The sequence below is a fragment of the Equus asinus genome, chromosome 4, assembly GCF_041296235.1.
Source record: "Equus asinus isolate D_3611 breed Donkey chromosome 4, EquAss-T2T_v2, whole genome shotgun sequence".
Lineage (NCBI taxonomy): Eukaryota > Metazoa > Chordata > Mammalia > Perissodactyla > Equidae > Equus > Equus asinus.
In genome coordinates this window covers 120,779,186-120,783,744 of record NC_091793.1, presented here as the reverse complement: position 1 = coordinate 120,783,744, position 4,559 = coordinate 120,779,186, and the positions used below count along the sequence as shown (strand labels likewise).

At 36.7% G+C, this 4,559-nt stretch overlaps 1 non-coding gene across 1 annotated transcript; it reads left to right on the top strand.

Moving 5' to 3' along the window:
* Positions 1 to 369: 369 nt before the first annotated feature.
* Positions 370 to 476, top strand: LOC123285378 (U6 spliceosomal RNA). The gene has a single exon (XR_006527129.1). It is a non-coding gene; the product is annotated as a U6 spliceosomal RNA (small nuclear RNA).
* Positions 477 to 4,559: the final 4,083 nt, after the last annotated feature.

Genomic DNA, 4,559 nt, shown 5'->3' with positions numbered 1-4,559 from the left:
CAGAAAGCCATAGTATATGTTATTAGTCACTAATTTTAACTTCTCTCTTCTGCTAAATAACTGAGTGAGATAATTTGATTTTCTTTTTGTCTTCCTCTCCTTGAATGTTGTGCTGGAAGGGCAAATAAATGACCACAATAAAATGACCCCTAGTCCTGGCTAATAAAAAGTTCTTCCTTTGCATACAAGAGGGTTACAAACAGAGAAGCCATGTATATTTCATAATCACCCACAATAAAACCTCATTCGAGTCATTTAGCCCCCAAAATCTAGCTCAGATTTACAAAGACAGGTTTGCACAACCAGAAGCACTAAACAGGATTTTTTTAATGCTGTATTGAAAATACAGCCCAAAAATTTTAGAAAGGAGTGCTCATTTTGGCAGCACATATACTAAAATTGGAACTAAACAGAGAAGATTAGCATGGCCCCTGCACAGGGATGACACACAAATTCGTGAAGCATTCCATATTTTTTAGACTACTAGGGGTGAGCACGATGAAGTGTATTCAGGAACTGATAAACAATGCACACTCGAAATTACACAGTTACAAATCATTATAACCCCAATAAAAGGACTTAAAAAAATTTTAGAAAGGAAAAATATTTATGTATGTACATATACACTTATAGCTTCATTTATATATAGTTATAGCTACATATTTAGTTATATAGTTTTATACTTTCTAAACTGCCCCTGATGTTAAGAAACAAGTGAGTGGAGAAATAGCAAGGGATTTTTCAAAAATATTTTGGTCTTTTATCAAAGGTTTCTTGAGAAAGAAAACAGCTTCAAGGCAAAACTTGTTACTGATTACATACATAGAAAAGACGGATTTGTGGTGAATAATTTAAAATGGGAGAAATAATAGAGGAATCACAACCATTTGAATTATTTCATAAATGTTAGTGAATCTGGAGTGAGAATAATGTTAAGTTAGCAAAGGTGGATGATGTTGCTAACTTGTTCCTCTTGTTGGAGGCCATGAGAAGTGGCAGACAGAAAAGCAGAATGGAAAATTTGACAGCTTTACGCCAAAAGAATTCAACCTAGATAAACATTAGGCAGAAGCAATAACAAAATTGTCAAAACTTCTCACTTACAATGATGGCTTCTCAAACTGCAGGATCTTCTACAGGGATTAGTAGTCATTATGTGTCCCAATCAAAGTGTTGTTTTTCAAGTACACCTAACCCTTGCTTAATGATTTTCATTAGTACTTGAAAACCGTGTTGTTAAGCAAAGAGCTTTTAAGTGAAAAAAAAAATATTTCCATTAAATTTAATGGGAAAATTGTGATGTGTTTGATCTCAACACAAGATACTTGAACAATTTTCACAGCTAGAAAAATGTATCAGTTGAATGAAAACGTGTTTATATTAGTAATAACAGCAATGTGAAAGTAAACAAATACAGCTTGTACAAAAAATGCAATGTTATTGCACTTGTCCTTTTTTCTTATTTCTGAAATATTTTCTTCTCCAATCTTTCGGATTTGGGGAAATATGATTATTTTGTGCTTAAATTTCACTTAAAAATAAAATCATATACCAGAAAAACATCTTTGGGGCAAAATATAGGCTAAGTATGGGAGGGGATAAGAGACTAAGGATTCATAGAAGATAAATCCATAAATCTTCATCCCTCTCCTTACAGTATGAACATGATGGAGTTCAGAACACGCTTCCCTAACATATGGTGACTTAGCATGTTGAATATTTTAAACTGAAGGAATTTGAGAAATAGCAGGTGCAGGAAGGACTCCCTGACCTTCCTCTCTCCCCTGAAGCAGGTCATGTAACCCTCATTGAGAGGTCCCCTCCCTGTACCCAGAGGAAAGGATCATTCTTATCTGCAAAGATGGAAGGACATGGAGAGGAATCCAAACAGGCCTTGCTAAGTTTCCCCCAGTTTACTAGTCTTAGCTCATACCTTTTGTCTTATCACATTTTTCCACAACTTTCCACTCTTCATCAAATCTAGTATAAAAACACTCAGATTTAACCATTTCTTTGGGTCTTCATTTCATTAGAAAAGTTCCCATGTCACATAAAACTCACATTAAATAAACTTGTAAGCTTTTCTCTTGTTAATCTGTCTTTTGTCAATCTAATTTATAGGATCCCATCCAGAGAACCACGAGGGTAGAGGGAAAAGATATATTTTCCTCCCCTAAGCACACAGAGCAAAATGTTTTGGATTCACCCATACATGGCAGGCAATTGAGATGTGTTCCATATGATAACCTCTGACTAGAAATTGTTACCTGAAGTAAATTGTTGAGTGTGTCTTTGCCTGAACCATAATATTGAAATCTCACTTTTTATAGTGTATTTATTTAGTGCATCTTTTGGTGTGTAAGTTGTTTTAGGAAAAAAAAAAAAAGAAGAAGAATTGTTGTCCAAAATGGTATCACTTTTCAAGAGTCATCATAGTGAAAAGTTGTTTATGGAACATTCATTATGGGGGTAAATCTGAATAGAGTTACAAATGGGAAAAAGATTATTCATTCGATAAGAATTTTTTAAACGCTTACTTAAAGCAAGTTAGATTGCTCATGTAATCTAACCCTTAGGATTTTTTAACTACCTAGTTTACCTTTTCTTGGGACTTTGCTGAAGGAAATGCCACAGGCTTAACTTCTTTAAGTTCAACTCTGGCTTTCCTTTAGGAAAGTTCTGCAAAACAAAGGTCATCATTTTGCTACCATTTAGCCTCATTTCTTAGAACAGAGTAATTGCAACTAGTACTATCAACCACACAATTCCTAGATCAATCTCATGTACCGAAAAACTATTACTTTTAGATCTTTGTCAAAACCATTGTCTTGTTTCATCTAGGAGACCTCTTTCACTGGGGAGGTCAGGAACAGCACGGGAGGAAAAGGACACCTGCCTGGCCGACCAACATCAGCCAACTCAACTCTGGCGTAACAGATCTACAGTTGATTTCTCTTTCCTCTGAACACTACATTAATAACATCTCCTCCCTCTTTTCATCTAGGACAAACAATCTCTGCTCCTTAGTGTTTTATACAGATAGTTAATATTTTACCAGTTTCATTACCTTTCAAAAGTATATGACAATTAAATATGGATTATTGGTCCATTAGCTGAGCCTTTGTGATTGTAAGTTTCATTTAGATGTGAACAAAGCAATACAGCCACCTGAACTCAATGCTGAGAAGCTGTGCTATGTCTACCTACAATTCAAGTCTTTTAGAAATAATCTAAGGCAGTGCTATCCAAGAGAACTTTCTGCAATGAAGGATGTGTTCAATATCTGCACTGTCCAATAGAGTAGCCACTAGACAAATTCTATGAATTTAAATAGCTACATGTACCATAGCAAAGAAGTGAAATACCATGCAAATGGACACCTCAGAGTCATTGCTGTCAGGCAAAAGGCTCATGTTTCTGCTGCCATCATTGAAACACATTGTAATACAAAAGATTGCAATCATATTCCACAAATATGTATTCAGAACTCACCACACACGTGATACTGTGCTGAATGCTGAAAATACATTGGTGAACAAAGCAGACAGAGCCCTTGCCCTCAGGGAGCTTACAGTTTGGAGCATAAGAAAGAAATTAAGAAAGTAAACAGTGAATAAATTTAGAATCATGAACTGGAGTGAGAACTCTGAAGGAAAAGAACTGAGTGCCACAAGAGAGAATAGCCGGGGGACGTATTTTAGCCAGGGGAGTCAAGGAAGGCCTCTCTGCAGAGGTGAGACTTGAAGTATGCAAGGGACCCAAGGAATTAAACATTAAAGAGAAATGACTCTGCAAAGGCACATTTGAGGGAACAAGAGGGCAACAGTACACAAAAGGAGACCAAAGAAGTAGGCGGGAATGAGTTTATTCAGGGTCCTGTAGTCTTGAGTGGAGCTGGGATTTTATTCTAAGTGTAGTGGAAATATTTGGAAGGATTTTGGAAAGGAAGTGACATGATCCAATTTACATTCTGTAACAGTAGTTCTGGCTGCTGTATAATAAAGAACGAAATAGAGGGAACTAGAGTGGCTGCAGGGAGACCGTTTGCGAGATTATGAAGTGCCCTTGTAATGCTACTAAATGACTGCAAATAGTGGTTCCTGCTGCAGTAAATGAATAATAGCTGTTGCATATGAACCATTTTTTGAAACCCAGAGCTCTATCAATAGGTTAAGAGGGTGGGTGCTGAAATTTCATCACAAATTAGCTTGTCTGCCTGAGATTCACTAAACTAAAGGCCATTGCCTCGTGGTCATTTAGGCATAAGTGGTGAGAACCCAGAAAAGGAGAAGAAAGAACAATCCAAAGAAATGATGAAATTATAGCCCTTGGTGACAGAAGGACCTCAGGAGATGAGAAGGAATCAAATAACTCTCCAAAGATGACATGACTCAGGCCCAAGACCACACAGCTGCTAAGCACTATCCGTCCATTTGGAGCTCTACTTTGTACTTTCCTCCCCTATAAAATGGGCATAAATCAAAGATTCCAGATCAAGGTGGTGGTGTGAGATTTAAATGGCTAATGAACATAAGCGCTTGGAATAGTGCCTCAAAAAT